This window comes from Pseudopodoces humilis, chromosome 2 (genome assembly GCF_049639895.1).
Source record: "Pseudopodoces humilis isolate 2021_Gansu_Grassland_sample_001 chromosome 2, ASM4963989v1, whole genome shotgun sequence".
Lineage (NCBI taxonomy): Eukaryota > Metazoa > Chordata > Aves > Passeriformes > Paridae > Pseudopodoces > Pseudopodoces humilis.
In genome coordinates, this window is record NC_142201.1 from 10,088,045 (window position 1) to 10,104,120 (window position 16,076).

General features: G+C 36.2%; 1 protein-coding gene across 9 annotated transcripts in view; it reads left to right on the forward strand.

The window, feature by feature from the left end:
- The window catches only part of DMD (dystrophin), a 1,137,330-nt gene that overhangs the window by 783,926 nt on the left and 337,328 nt on the right, over positions 1-16,076 (forward strand). The window lies entirely within an intron of this gene.

A 16,076-nucleotide genomic window follows, 5' to 3' on the forward strand; every position in this document is an offset into this window, starting at 1 on the left:
AATGGAAAAGAGGGGAGAGAAAGAGAGAGAGAGAGAGAGAGACAGGTTAAGCAGAAGATAGGCACTACCCATGGATCCAGTAGTGTTCTGTTATCTTCCTTCACCCTGGGTGTCCTGATGGTGGGGGTCCCAAGGTCATTTAAAACCTTTCACTATTTAAAGACTCTCGCAACCAAAGGAATTGATGTTCATTGGCTAAATAGTTCAAGGTTCCAGATGCTTAATGCCTGTTGTTTCCTACACTTGAATCCAAAGTTTAGTTCAAACATACGTAGAGGGACAGGCTCTTTCCTACTTCACAGTATTGCAATTGGAAAACAGAAGAATGGAAGATGAAGACATAAGGACATGGGACAAGTTAAGCATGTTCTTTGGTCACCCATGTGGAGTAAGACCTTGTGGTGACCAAGGAACATACCAGGTGACTTCACAGTCTTACAATCCCTGGAAGGTTCTGGGTCCTTTGAGGCTTTGGGCAGCATCTCAGCTTCTAAAGTATGTACAAATGCCAGTTTAAAAAGCAGCAGAAAATGTTAAGAAAAATGTGAACATCATTAAACTGTGAAAACAGACTTTTTAGGTATTCAGTCCCAGAAAACATATTGTAGTTCGCAACAGCATTTTCTATAAAATACATTCCCTACTGATTTGTTTTTTTCCTTTCAGCTCATTCTGCTAACATAACTCTATACTTCAAAGAATTACAGTATGCCTCAATAAAACCTAATATATTTTATGCTACTATGATTTGTCTTTGTAATTTTCTTGGCCACAATTTAGAGGCTGAAGTTCCACATTTAGGACCCTCACCCTTAGTTAAGCATGATAATTTTTAGCAGTAGTGTCAAAAATCACACTTTAGCTTTAATAACTCATTTCTCAATACAAAACAAATGTATGTATTGAGTAAGAGTAGAGAAAGGATTCTTTTCTCAGGATCTGGAAAGCCTCTGTACCAGTGTTTGCTTCACTCATTATTTTCATCCTTAATTATAATTTTGTTCTAGAAACTGTCAAATAGATATTTTTTTTTTTTAATTTAAGAAACTATCCAAATAAATCAACATTGAAATACAGATTTGCAGACTACAAACTAAATGTATTAGGATAGATCTTTGTTCTTTGTGTTGAATATCTTTTTTACCACATTGACATGATCATTTCCAATAATAGCATAATATGTAGACTGCACCTGTGAAATACTCATATATATGCATGAGGAAGGCATGAAATCTGCATCTATAAGGAAGTATTGACTCCTCAGCTACTTGTGAACACTGGAACACTTCCAGGTTTGCAGTGTACCAGCTTCTCATGCATGTAGAATATATTTCATATTGTGGCTTTTACAACTCTAGTTTCACAAGCTTGACAGTATGACTCTGGGTTCATTCTTTGACCTGGGTTTACCCTCATTCTGATAGTTATTTTGCATGGTTTAGTATGAAGTATGAATATACTTCAAAAACTTAGATGATATCATCATGAATTTCCAATTTTTCAAAATGGTGCCAAGGAAATAGTGCAACAGTTATTTACATTATAGCATGGGAAAAGACTGAAGTACTTAACAGAACAGCTCTCTTTACGATGCAGCTTCTGCCAGCACTGGTGTTTAAGCTGTGGGTGTTCCAGCCACAGCCATGGCAGAGCCTTTCACCAATGACACACTGAAGTTCAGCTCTTACTATGTGATTGTGTTCTACCAGCTGGTACTTTTATCAATCCCTAACTTCTCTCAATACTATTGACTATGTAATTCCCTGATTTTCCTGGTCCTGCTTTCAATTTATATTGATCAGCTTTATTTTCCTTAACCATTTTTCTTCCTCTGTCAATAAAAATCCACAGCTAAAGATGTGCATTTTCTAACTTGTGCACATTCAAATGTCATGGTTTTGCTGGTTGTATTGCCACAATCTTTATTCACATAAGTAAATCTGAATCCTAGGAAGTGATGGCTGCTTTTCAGCTCATAATGCAACCATATCCTCTCAGTGTAAAGCTGAGGCCCACAGGATAACATGGGTGATATGAAATACTATCTGTTAGTGAAGGAATTTTGACATGAGGAAGTTTATTTAGCATTTTCAGATCTTCCTGGCTCCTGACCCAAACAGCACTATCTCCAATTTTGACTTGCTTCGTGAGCTCTCTAAGGGTAGCCTTGCTTCTTTTAAGTCTGTGGCAATTTCATAGTATTTTGATATATATTTCCCAAGGTACTTTGGCAGTATTTGGGGCTAGAAATGTATGGGATATCTATCTAACACCAGGAGAGACTAGATTTAACAGCAGAGAAAGCTGTGTAACAATTTCTGAGGTGTGGACATCCGTGAACTTCTAAGAGGATGGTTGCAACCTTCCCTTTTAATCTAGGCACCATTGACAAACATTTTGCTAGGTATTCTTTTTTTAGCTAAAAAAAGTAAATATTAAAAAGAGCCCCAAAAACAAGCCCACAAATGCTGGGCTATTAAAATATTGTATGAAACATTTATACAGAAACAGTTACAAATCCTGCATGCAGTATGGCAACCCTGCATCTGCCTTTGAAAAGTCAACAATGTGTTGTCTGTGCGATATGCATAGAATTAGTGTAGTTGGTTCAGTGTAAGGTCAGAAGATGTTACTCTGGTCATCCCGTCAGACCTGCTCTATAAAGTCATCCTTTCAGTTTTCTGGCTTATTTTCTGCTTGAACAGCAACACACTTCTCTCAAAAATAATAATTAAAAAATCCCAGATGAAACCAAACCAACCAAGACTGGTTTCTAATTTCCTCATATGAACAGTCATCCACATCTCCTGGTAAATTACTTCAACGGTTGAGTTAAAAGCCTGCACATTTTTCCTCAGCTGAGCTTATTTAACTCCATCTTTCTGTCACTGCTTTGTTTGTCAAACTAGAGAGAGATCTGCTACTGTATTAAGAGACACTAATTAAGTTATTTCCTAAACCCTGTTAGTTGACCATCAGTACTGTTCTAATTCAGACAAGAAAGCAAATATGAAGTATCTAATTAGTAGTAGTTCAGAAAGCAATTATTGTAGTGGTCAAAGCAATTATTTTTTGGTCCTGATACTAATGTGGTTATCTTTAATCACAAGCTTTTTTTGGCTAAGTCAGATAATCAGAGTCTAAGTTGGTGGCAAATGTTGCTGTAATGGAAGTTATAGTCGCTTCTGCATTGTCTCTTTAATGGAACATTTAAGGACATACATGAGCACTTTGAAATGTGTTTATTCTGATCCAGTCATCCAGATTTAATATACTTAAACCTTTTAGGGATACATTCTTCTGAACATGTGGATGTAGACCTATACTTTACACTTTGAAACAGCTTTGCCTACGGCATCAACAATCTGTGGAGCTCCAAAGTTATGGCTCAAGGAAGTTGTGCAAATACTGACCTTTATATCATCCTACTGACTGTTCTGCTGAGACTTGTTTACTTCAATTGTAAGAAAAAAAGGGAATCTTGGAAGTGATGCTGCTCTATTTGACAGCTTAAGAAAATACCTTCAGAAAATCTAACCACCTTTTTTTTCCTTGATTTTTCCCAGTTTTCTTTTCCTCTAAATATTTATTTCCTCATAGTCCTGTTCAATCCCAATTCTATTTATGACAAGACCCCAAGTCATTGAGGGTTTTGATTATTGATTCCCAGATGTCTGACTTACAGGAAGAACCCTAGAAATCTTCAAAACATGGTTAAATTCATGATGTTTTTGGAAGAACAAAGTGAGAATAATAGTTTTCTTAAGTATATAAAAATCAAAATGACTGGATAAGACAGACCAGAAGTAAAAGCTTTCATATTACAACCTACTGAAACTGTGACTAAGATAAAATTAACATTTTGCAATCTGTTACAGTCAGATTGCACTTTTTAAATGTAGTCTGTGTAACATTTGTGGTGTGCTAAGGCTTTAGAAAAATACTTTAAGTGGGAGTTAAAAGCTTTTTTAGAGGAAAAAACCTCAACTTCTTTCTAATATGTACATAGTAAAGCTGCTTCATTGTGTTGTGATGTAGTCAACAAAATACTATTAGCCAAAAACAATTTTAGAACCCCAAATACGTAAAGAATGAAAAGTGTGTTTTCTAGTAAGATAAGAAAAGCTTACAAATAGGCTAATGCTTATATGGTTTTGGTTGCTTATAAATTTTAGCTGTTACTGTGGATTATTTACTTTGTTATTTAGTGTTTGAAATCTAAGGGTCAGTATTTTTATAAAGTCAAACAGTCTAAGTCTTCTGAAAAATTAAATTTGCATATTTCTTCAGCTCTGCTCAATTAGCATAATAAAACTTGTTTTCTTCTGCTCTCCAGTCATGCAGTCCAGAAACACCTTAGTTAACCTAGAAAAGAAGTATCTAGTACCTCTGATAGTTTTATTACTGATAGAAATCTTCATTTAATAACATTTTCAATTATTTTTTTCCATCTGAAACATTCCAAGTTTCTGAGGCAGTGTGATATTTTTACTGAATTCCTACTTCAAAAACAAAATTTTGAAAGAACAGAAATGTTGAAGAAGGAATTGAACAGTATTTTTTTTTTTTTGTCTTTAAAAAAGTCCTGGAAAATACTATAATCTTGCCAAGAATTTGCGTACTTTAATTTTGAAGTTTGACTAGTGGTAGTCCAGAAAACAAAGGATGAATTCTATATTCTATATAGTCTCTATTTTAAGTGCTGTTTCTCCTTCTTAGTTATCTATTATATTCTTAAAATCAATACTTTTTGATTGTTGAATTAATGCTAAATTAGTGGGAAAAGTCCATTAACTAGTTTAGGTCAAAGTGTGTATTTAACAGAAGCTTTTTTTTATCTCTGACTTATTTTTCCCCTTGGTCAATGGCAGCAAATGTCAAAAGTACATACAAAACTTCTTATAAAGAAATGATAACACAGATATTTACCCAACCTTATTCCATATTCCTCTCTGTCTCTGTCTGGTTGAGCAAACTGCACAGTGTAGTAAAGACAAACTTCAAGTAAACAGTGTTTTGGTTTTCTTCTTTTGCATTTCTGGACTTTATTTTAATAATATGCATATTACCATTGCATACATTTACATAGGGCTCATTTACATTTAATACTTTCACAAATTCCTTGCCACTGCAATGATTTACTATTTTCAGGATGAAATGGCCTGGGATGCTCAGACTGATTCCAGTTCCCCTGCTGTTAGAAGAGGAACTGAAGCTGCTCTATTCCAGACAACCCTATCATTCATGTTCTACAAACACCTGCAGCTGGTGCTCCTGACCTCTGCAGGAGAGCTCAGAATGTGTGGGATGGAAGGAAGGATATGGGGAGAGGGCATGGAGGAGAGGAGGGAGGTGGTAGTGTCTGATCCTCCTCCTCCTCCCCGTTGAAAGCCTTAGGAGTCATCATATCTCCTTCTAACCACAGGAGGAGGTTAAAGCTGCACTTTCTGGGCATTCTTTCTTGTCTTTACTTCAGCACTGCCATTTCCCCTGGAAAACAGTTTTTCAGGGTGATTGTGGCAGATTTAGGTTATTATAGCTGATGAGAACATGGAAAGGATGGGCAAAAATGCAAGTCCCATTTAAGGAATGGATGGAGAAATGACACTTCTGGATAGGAAGTGAGTTGGCAGAAATTCATATTTCTACTGCTAGCTCACTGTAAACCCTGATGACCCCTTCAAATCATCTTCTCCAGATAATATAACAAACCACTTTATATTTTCCAGGAACCTTCAACTCCAAATCCTCTTGCAATGTCATTGGTCCTTTCTCCCTGCTTACTGAGTTTCCCAATCTCTTTTTTCCCTTTACTCCCTCCTTACCTCTGGGTCATCACTCACTCCACCTGTACTCCTCTACACTCGAGTCCTTTTCCAAGGCTTATACAGCCTTGATTTTTGCTTATACTACTTCAAACTCTCTCTGGGTGTAGAATTTATATCTGTTTACTCTCTGTGGTGGTCACTTGTCATATGTTTTAAATAGCATATTAAGTTTATTTTTGGCAGATAAATACTGGCCATCTTTAACAAAAAAAAACCCAAAACTTTATTTTTTAAAAAATAACATGTATTTGGATTTTGTCCTTGATAACTTTGAATGACAATAAGAAGGCTGTCAACTCTTGTCAATGACTTCATTATATACTTGACAACTTTAAATCAGAACATAAAAAAAAAAGCATGGCTGAGGAGTAGCAAACTTAATTCTAGATAAATAAAAGAAAATTACCCCACAGGAGAGAATGAAAATGTCAAATGGACATGGCTGTACTTTTCAACCATCAGTCATCATTTGTCAGTTTTTTTCATGACAATCTAGGCTCAGATAAGTCAGATTTTAACACTTTACTGATTTACCTTTTCATTTTGCTAATATATTTTTAAAGGAATAGATTTATACACAATAAGAGGTAGTGTAATTTGTCTGTAAGAGCATATTAGGAATATGTACCTCAGAGATCTGTGTCATATTCTGCCATCAATGCCTGATTTGGCAAAAGGCTGAACTGGGAAAACTTCTGACGATGAAATTTAAACTATCTATATCTTGGTATTCTGTGCCTAAATCAGCTATGGCTCTTCCCTAAAATTTTCTTAGGGGACTTAGAGGAGCAACCTGATCAATATTTTGTTTGTGAATTTGAACATTTAAATTTTAAACAGTGTGTACAAATCTCTTCTGAAGAAATCTTTTCCAATTGAAAGAATATTAAACAATATTAGCTGCAGGTGTATTGTGAAAATATGGCAAATCTTTCCCAATTAGTAATCCTTATAAATTTAATATATAACAGACTTTGCAGTTATAAGGATGGATCACAAGCACTGTGTCTCAGCATCTCAGGAAAGGAAAGATTTTGGAAAGATGATCAAGTATTTGATGTGTAGTAATGTTTATATTTGAAATAATGGATAATAAATCAAGATGTAATTTCATTGTTGAAAGCATAAGTTTTTTAGAAGTCTGGGTGAGTTGGTTAGAAGTCAGTGATAAAGTATTTCAGCTTTGGTTTTTGGCTTCCTCCTTGGACGACTGATAACAGCTCAGGTACTCTTCAAAGTGTGCTTAATATAAGCAAACAAATAAATACAAAAGCAAACTTAGAGAAATGACAGGGCAGTTTACCAAGGCTCTAAAGTAGTCAATACCAAAGCTAGAGCTCTCTTCAGTGTAGTTAGGTTTTCTAAGATAGGAAATTTCCTCTCCTATTCAACAAAATGGTTTTCTAGTATTCTCACCATCTTTTTCATATGTTCTTAACAGAAAATATTCTATCTGTTCAAAACACAGTTCATGAAAGGTCTAGGATATATTCTTGATATTACTATTAATAAAACAGTAACTCTTCTTTTGTAAGATGATATATTTTTTCTCTACTGATCACAAGTAATTTAAAATACTGGAACCTGAAGAAGAGCTCATTCAAATGAACACTTACAGCTGCACAAGTATTAGCTTTGGCTTCCTTTGCTTTGAATTGATTGCTATGTAATAAATATTAGAAACAGGCAATGTATGTCTTCAGATGTTTTTGGATGTAAGAAATAATGTAAATTTTTGGTACCTGATGGATATTTGAATGTTTGATTTGGCTGATATTATTTTGGCCGATATTTGAGCAAAAATTGTTTTTTTTTACTTTCTGATGTAAGTAAAAATAAAAATATATGTCTAATGTGGTCTTAGTTCCTTCTCACACTAAAGTTAGTGATAATGTGGAAATTGCTCAGTTCTGTTGCAGATTTTGTGCTAAACATCCAAGTAAATGCAACTTTGATATTAGGTAGAGTGCTGTAAATCTTAACTCTTGTGAGATGCTCTTGTCAAGACAGTCAATGCATTTCACTGGAAAAAATTTGCATTTCAGGATGCTTGGCAGGGCAGGTGGGAATACTTTCTAAACACTTGTTGTGGGTTAATGATGGCAGGCAGCTCAGCCCCACACAGCTGCTTGCTCACCACTCTCCCTCCCCTGTCCTTACTTTCCCAGTGGGATGGGTAAAAGAACCTTAAGAACCATAAGAGCAAAGATGAGAAAACTGGTTACATAAATTTATGACATAAAGACAGTTTAGCAGGTAAAAGAAACCTGCCCATGCAAGCAAAGCAAAGAAGGAATTAATTCACCAGCTCCTAAGGGCAGGCAGGTGTGCAACCATTTCCAGGAAAGCTGGCCTCATTTGTCTTGGAAAGACAAACTCTTTTATTCCAGATGTCCCCTTTTCATCCTTCCCCACAGCTTTTATTGCTAAGCATTTTGTCACATGGTCTGGGATATCCCTTTGGTCAGATGGGGTCAGCTGTTGCCACTGTGTCCCCTCTCAGTTTGTTGTGCACCACCAGCTGTTTGCTGCTGGAGCAGCATGAGGAACAGAGAAGGCCTTGAGTTTGTGTCAATGCTGCTCAGCAACAGCTAAAAGATAAGTGTGTTATCAACACTGTTTTTGTTGTAAATGCACAGTGCCATCCAGGCTGCTATGGAGCTGTACTTAATACATCTGTGTAAACCTGGGCCCTGCTGAATAGCATCTGCTTACTAGTTCTTTTCATTCTTTGTAATCATGTTTTTTTTTTTTCCGGATGAAATCAATTGTTGCAATTCTAAAAAGATCAACTTATTTATGGAAATTAAAACAAAAGTGCCACCACCCAGAGTGTGGATATAACTTCCTCATTTTAATTTGCAAACCAGACAGTTGAAAACGAGTCAACAGCATTCTTTCCATACTATAAGAACATAAATCTTATTTACTGGAATTTATTTCTGCTTCAGCAGTTGAAATAACTTACTGGAGCAGTCTTTGCCAGTGAAACTGTTGGAAGATAAATGGTAGAAATACATGTTCATGCACATTCTTTTAAAATTATTTATGAAAGACTAATACCAGAAGATAGGCATATCTAAAAACATGTTACAATCAACAAACCAATGCTAGACCAGTAACAGATTTTGATTTCTTTTCTAACTCCTATTTATAGCCAGAAACTCTTCTGAAAATGATTCTTCTACTAAACTTGAAAAGAGAATGAAAATTTGCAGATAAGCACTAAGAATGAGAATAATAAGCAACCAAGAATTTGATGGTAAAATAAATAAATACATCAGAGTTTCCATCACAAGTTAAATTATTTTTAAATCAGTTTATTGAATAAAACTTCATTATTTGTGCAATAAGAGAGAATAAATTCTGATTTCTCTTTCCTGTTTACAAGAAGAAATAAACAATTTTCATGACTCAATATTTTCATAATTATCACCAAATTTCACTTGCCAGTCAAAGTGCCTGTGGTGTGCCCCATATCTGCTACTGTGTCAATCTAAATAACCTTTCTTCCTCCAAAGCTGCTATTTTTTAGCATCTAAGAACACAGAACACTAAGAGATGGCTAGTAAAATTATTGTGACTTCCCTTACTTTCTTGCACGAATTTCTCATTTTGTTTTTCTGCCAAATTTCCTTTTTCTCTGTCAGTTCTTTGGGTTTATAATTATCTCTTTTTTATTATGCACTGGAAATAAGAGAGGATCTGCAGTCTTGGTGGAACAGAAGCAGCTATATCATCCTGTGTCCTGTACAGTCTCAAAATAGAATATTCTGAATCACATCAAATCTCAAAGAATTCTTCTGACTGCACCTTTTTGCAGTCCAACTGGATGATTAACTGTGCTTTATTGGTATATGACCACCATAGCCAAATTGTTTTCATACACTGTATCTGCAGGTCATGTCTTTACAGCTAATAATTTCATCTATCTTCAGTACCTCCAGGAAATTTCCTTTTCAGGACAGACAGCTGCAATGGATAGATAGTGATTTCTCTGTATGGGGAAAAATTACTATATTTCATCTCCTCTAGAAGTACAGAAAAAACTCACAAATTTCTGATAGCCAGCAGGAAAACATGCTTTGGATAAAACATTTCACTCTGCAGAGTGGTAGGGTTTGCAATTTCAGGCGCTTTGCATGGCTTAAATTTTGGGATCTTCCTAGTTCCATTTCTTCGTGGAGGATTTCCTTGCTCTTTTATTTCCTTTCCTTTTCCAGTACTAGGAGTATGGCATATTGGAGGGAACAGAATGATGAAAACCACACCAAGTTTTTAAAGATATTATATTGGCATATTTTACGAACTGCACAAAGGCTACACTCATAGGTTTACAAAGTAGTTATAAACTCTAAAACTGCACTTTTAGAAAACAGAGGTCCTTCATGTACTGGTCTTTTCTGTGTAAGGATTGTTCCCTCTCTGTAATATTTCAAATACTTTCCACATAGGTCAAGAGTTATAGATGTATCAATTTTCCAGATTCTCATTAAAATCAGATGTCTTTTATTTGCATACTTTATAAAGTATCTGAATTTATCTCACAATATTCTTTTCTGCATTAAGATAACTTCAAACATGTGCGTGGGATCAAATTTTATTCTCACACATTTAAAAGATCAGTCAGTTAATGTAACAGGGGAAAGTATTATTATTTTATTTAATCATTAAATTTGCATTTTTAGAGTAAAAATAAATATCTATAAATTATATATATATTAGATAAAAATGAAATAATATATAATTTCTGTATATCTATAATATAATATCTAAAGTGACTCTCAAGAATGCTGTTGACTATACTATCTGACCTGCCATCAAGATCTGACGTTTACTGTGGTGTAGCTGAACTTTGATGTATTTTAATTAAGTCTCCTCTGACCATTCTTCTTTGTGATGCTTTAGTTTGTTATCCTGCTTCATGAATGGGAATATGCAGAGCTGAGTCAAAGGAAAAAATGAGGTCACTGTTTTAGAATCAGAATTCTTGAAAATGGGAATATATACTTGTTTTCTATCTACTGACCTTTTTTTTTTTTATGCATGTGAGGAAAAAATGAGGCACTCAGACTATAGCTTTTTCTTGAATGTGTGACAATGGTACTTGAAAGATAGGTGTGAATGTTTGCTGGAATTTCACATTTACATCTGTTAATAAAGAAGGATAATGTTGTAGGTTACTCCTTCCAAGGGGAATTGATGTATCCTGTATACAAACTGGATCCATCACACAGGGAAGTCTTTTGCCTCCCTGGGGTCCAGATATGGTTAAGAGACTGCTTAAACTTTGATTATTAAACGCTTCTGGTTGTCCAAGTCAGCAGCTTCAAGAAGTTCTAGAGCAATCAAAAAGGGACTTCAGGTCCCTGGGATGACTGGTGGAAAGGACAAGAACAGAGGTGGTTTCCCTCAATCTCTTTGATAGCAGGGAGGAATGATGAAAGGTTTGGGAGAACCCACTTGATCACTCTATGGCCTAAAGATTGTTGTCATTGAGGAAATGTTGGCCCTTTTGGTCATGGGGTAGTTTATACAGCACCAGGCCTATTGGAGAAAGATGGAATTCACTTGTCTAAAAGGGAGAAATGTTTGCAGTTGGCAGGCAGCACTGAGTTGGGCAGGAGTGTTGATCTTCTGGGGGCAGGAAGGCTCTGCAGAGGTATCTGGACATGCTGGGGCAATGGGCTGAGGCCACAGTCTCAACAAGGCCAAGTGCTGGATCCTGCACTGTGGTCACAACAACTCCAGGCAGAACTGCTGGGGGAAGAGTGGCTGGAAATGTGCCCAGAGGAAAAGGAGCTGGGTTTGCTGGTCAACAGCAGCTGAACATGAGCCAGGTGTGCCCAGGGGCCAGGAAGGCCAAAGGCAGCTGGGCTGGATCAGCAATGGTGTGGCAGCAGCAGCAGGGCAGGGATTGTCCCCCTGGACTCGGCACTGGTGAGGCCACACCTCAAATGCTGTGTCCAGTTTTGGGCCTCTCACTACAAGAAAGGCACTGAGGGTCTGGAGCGAGTCCAGAGAAGGGCAGCGGAGCTGGGGAAGGGTCTGGAGCACAGGTGTGGTGAGGAGCAGCTGAGGGAGCTGCAGTGGTTTAGCTTTGAGAAAAGGAGGTTCAGGGAAGATCTTATCAGTCTCTCAAACTACCTGAAAAGGAGGCTGTAGCCACGTGAGGATCTTTCTCTTCTCCCAGGCAACCACTGACAGGACAAAAGGAAATGGCCTCAAGCCGAGCCAGGGGAGGTTCAGGTTGGACATCAGAAATAACTTTTGCACTGAAAGGATGGTCAGGGATGAATATGCTGCCCAGGGAAGTGGTGGAGTCACCATTCCTGGAAGTGTTCAAGATGCTCAAGTTCCAAGCATTTCGTGCTATGGTTTAGCTGAAATGGTGGTGTTTGGTCAAAGTGTTGCCTGGAATCAGAAGAAAAACTTTTCCAAACAATGTTAAAGTGCTATATATAATATAAATATAATGTATTTTATAATATATAATATAAAGAGCAGCTCTTTAATGAAATTTTTCAGGTGCACAGATACAGATATGAATGCAATATAGGGTTTCTACAATTTTTGAAAGGTTAATTAGTCTGTCTAAGAGGTACACCTAGTAGGAGAACAGTTCCCCTGGTGACCCACCCTTGGGCACTTTAGAGTGTCTCCAGCGGGTTCTTTGTCTCTCAAACCCTGGTGCAAAACAAGATGTCCTTGCTAGAAATTATTTTCTTGAAAATAAAACTGAACTGAACTTCAAGAGTGTGACATAATGTGTTAGAAAGAGTTAGTATTGTTCTAACGTATGAAAAAAGGTAAGAAAGTTCTAGAAACTGTAAAACTATATATTAAAAATCTACAAAACTATAAATAAATGAAAAAGCTAAAACCTTTAGGCTTCAAAAGTTGGACTTGATTGTGGAGGTCTTTTCCAACCTTAATGATTCCATGTGCATTAATTAGGAGAACCATCTCTGAGAATTCTCTTTACAAGTTATGCTCTTCTATATCTAAATTACAAGGAAATCATATTTAAATGTAGTTTTCCATTATCAAGTTAAATATATATATGGAGATTTATATCTGGTTATTTCATAAAAGTTTATTTGAAATTAAAAGTATCCAAACAGTTTTAGAGTTTAGATTTATTTGCTTGTTACACATCACTGCCTTGTCTTGATCAGTAAAAGGAAATTGCTCAGTGTTTCTCTTTTCCTGTGAATATATTATCTTCTTTAATTTTCATTTAGCGTACTGTCTTGCTAAAAAGAGGTCATGAAACAACAAAAAGTTTTGAAACAACTCGCTATATTAATTTCAAAGTTATATTTTTTTTATTTGAATGCTGTGATTAAGATTCCATTGTATTTCACTGTGTAGACACAGGTTTAATTATCCTGAGCTTCTCCTGCTGTCCCTGCAGAATCTGTCCAAAGGATGCAAGCTCATGGGGAAATTGCTCTCAGAAATGTTACCAGTGTTACCAGAGAAGGTGAATCAGTGCTTGTGATTAATATAAACCAATACTCGGTCAAAAATGGTGCTGATATGTTTATAGGTAGTTGACCAGGCCTCCTAATATATGTGCAGCATATGTCAAACAGCCTGTCTGTGTCTGCTAGGATAGTTTCCATCTCTTGAAATAACATAGCCAAGTCCTAAAACTTTATCTTCCATTGGCATGCACACCAGAGGTTTAGCCAATATATTGGTTTCAGATAGGGAATATGAATTTTCTGGGTTCTGAGCTGTATCAAGAGACTTTCATAGTCCAGATGGGATTTGTCCACTTTTTGTGTCCTTGCCACTTTTTCAGCCTGTAACTTTGTTCAGCAGGTTGAATTGTCATGAAATGCAGAAGCCATTGTGGCTTATTCAGCAGCAGGCTTTCATCAGTTTGGATGCACTACTTTAGCACCACTGAAAATTAATAGATAGTGTGTCATGGAAAAAAGGTAGCCTCTGATTCTTGTTTATACATGTTTAAGAAACAGCAGTTTCCAGTGATGATGTATTTTAATTTGCCATATGTGTGAAAAGTTTAATTAGCATATTCATCACCCAGCCAGAAGCAGCATTACGATTGCTTTCCCTGGAAGTTCATAAATTGTGCAATTCCAGCAGTCAGCTCTGTCTCCCAGAGACAGCTCTGCATCCTCCCACAGCAAGCAAAGTGAGTGTGAATGAGGACTTGGTCAGGACTTCAAAACAAATATGACTTTGGTATTCTCTAAAAGCTGGTGGAAATGAGCATCTAAAATTCCTATTAACTTTAGCAATAGCCTGTCCTGTGTGATGAAGATGAGAGGTCAGGCTCTGCTCTGGGAATATGCTCTTCTCCTGCATCCTACTCAGCCTAGATAATAATTGTGGTCTTTTTTGTGTGCAAACCATTGGAGGCTATATTGTGGTCATTACCATTTTCTTCTCTTAGGGAATTAGATAATGGAACAGAATCCTGTAACTACTCTCTTGCCTGTCAACCCTATTAATCAGGTGTCACCTAGCAAATGGATTTGAAATTGCTGGAAACTTGTTCACTGGGCAGGATTCATCAAGGGGCTATCCCATCAAGCAAGGAACTGGGCAAAGAGCTCCCTCAAATTTACTACAGCAATTTCATGTCAGATGTGCACTTATTTAAAATAAATTTAAATAATATGTTGGGATTAGTGGGTTACAAAGTATTTGCTGCTCTGACAGATAAGATACCTGTTAATTTCAGCAATGTCCAAATGAATGCCAAGATATTGAGAACTTCTTTTGCCCCTGTACTCTTACCTCTATTCTTATTGCCACGTATCTCTCAAAGCATCATGCTGTATTGGATAGACTAGCACAATGCATTTTGGTTTAGGTCAAGGCCACTGAATTTGAAAGATCAGAATATATAAGGTTAGTTCATGCAACTGCAGAAAATTGTAGAGCAAAAGGAATCAGTGATTTAACTACTTAATACATTACACCTTCCACACTGGTTACAGCCCGAAAGAAAATGGTATCTGTGTTCCTAGACCAGTCCATGGTGGAAAACAAAGTCCAGTGAGGGGGGAGGATTAAGAAATCCACTTCAAAGGCACACTCATGTTGCAGGTTAAACCCTCAGCAGAGGCACACCCACAGTGTTCTTGGTATTCTTGGACTCCATAGGGAGTTGTAATGTGATTTTCCTGCTGCAGAATTTATTATGATAACTGATGCTATCGTGAAAGAAGATGAGTATTTGAGACATGTAGAATTACACAACAGAAAGTATTGGCCAAATACTGCAGATGGCTTAAAGAGAAAAACCCAAAACAAATAATGAAACAAGAACTAAATAACAATTATTAAAATGCCTAGCTTCCATTAAGATGGGAAGAAAATTACCTCTTCATTAACACTCCTTGATTATTATTTTTTTCTTTATGTGCTGAGTAGGGAAGTAGAAAGTTAACATAATATTGAAACAGAAAGAAAATAAGACTTTAATGAGGGTTTTATCAAAAGGTTAATAAACTCTCACCCGCCTCATATCCCAGTTTTGCTGTGCATTGCTTTTCAGTGCTCATTCTCTATAAATCCTTACAGTTATATTTCATTAACATTTAAATGCATAATAAAAAAATGAAATTGATATGTTTGAAATATCATTGCAAGAAATCAGACAAAAGTTTAATTAAATTCATTTGTTTTTGTCCAACAGTATTATATGAGTATTTGAAAAGAAAAAATTAAAGATGACATTGAATTAACTAAGCCTTTATTTTAGTGGTTGTCCATAGAATTTTGCAAGTAAAGTTTTAGGGAGAAGTGTAGACATACTTCGTATGTTAAGTTTAAACATAGGAGCAAAATGGCCCCTTCTTGGGACTTAAAATTGCATAGATTTCAGCAGGTTTATTGCAGTAAAAAGAACAGCAGATTTTCACCAATAAAATTATGTGTTGGCTCAGATAGTGACACCTGGCATGCAATCTTGTCTGCTTATTTGTCACATTTATGATAACCGAGAATGTGGACAGAAAACTAAGTTGGAGAGTTAGTATGTAGTCAGCAATACTGATTAGGACAAGATAATCAACCTATATAGTATGTGGGTGAAGAGAGAGGGAAACAAAAAGACCCCAACCAATTCATTTTGATAACTCAGGTATTATTTCATTTATATTACTAGAAAAAAAATGAAATAAGCTATGAATCTTGGAACTCCAGATGTAGTTTATCTTTTAATTTACAATTTTCAGTAGGTTTGGATTTTCTTGTCTTAATTGT